Source organism: Sinocyclocheilus grahami, unplaced genomic scaffold (assembly GCF_001515645.1).
Source record: "Sinocyclocheilus grahami isolate Dianchi unplaced genomic scaffold, SAMN03320097.WGS_v1.1 scaffold1440.1, whole genome shotgun sequence".
Lineage (NCBI taxonomy): Eukaryota > Metazoa > Chordata > Actinopteri > Cypriniformes > Cyprinidae > Sinocyclocheilus > Sinocyclocheilus grahami.
The window spans coordinates 303,040-303,269 of record NW_015506619.1 but is presented as its reverse complement, the minus strand read 5'-3'; the positions used below and the strand labels follow the sequence as shown (position 1 = coordinate 303,269).

Sequence of the window (230 nt, the reverse complement as noted above, 5' to 3'; positions counted from 1 at the left end):
TTCATTAGGAATCAAGCAGCGCACAAAGTGAGGGTGAGTGCTCCTCAGGTTAGACATCAGCTTACCCAAGTTCTCCTGTGGAAATATTTGTAATTAATCTAATCTGTAATGGTGAAAAAAATCACAAACTTCAATAAGAGAGAGAATCTGTTTACCCTAAAAAGTGCAGACACCGTTTGGAAGGAACCACCCTTCTTCTTGCCTCCTTTCTTTCCACCTCCCTCTGTTTT

General features: G+C 40.9%; 1 pseudogene; it reads right to left on the bottom strand.

Annotated features, from left to right (window-relative positions):
- The window catches only part of LOC107570317 (myosin heavy chain, fast skeletal muscle-like), a 7,720-nt pseudogene that overhangs the window by 6,862 nt on the left and 628 nt on the right, over positions 1-230 (bottom strand).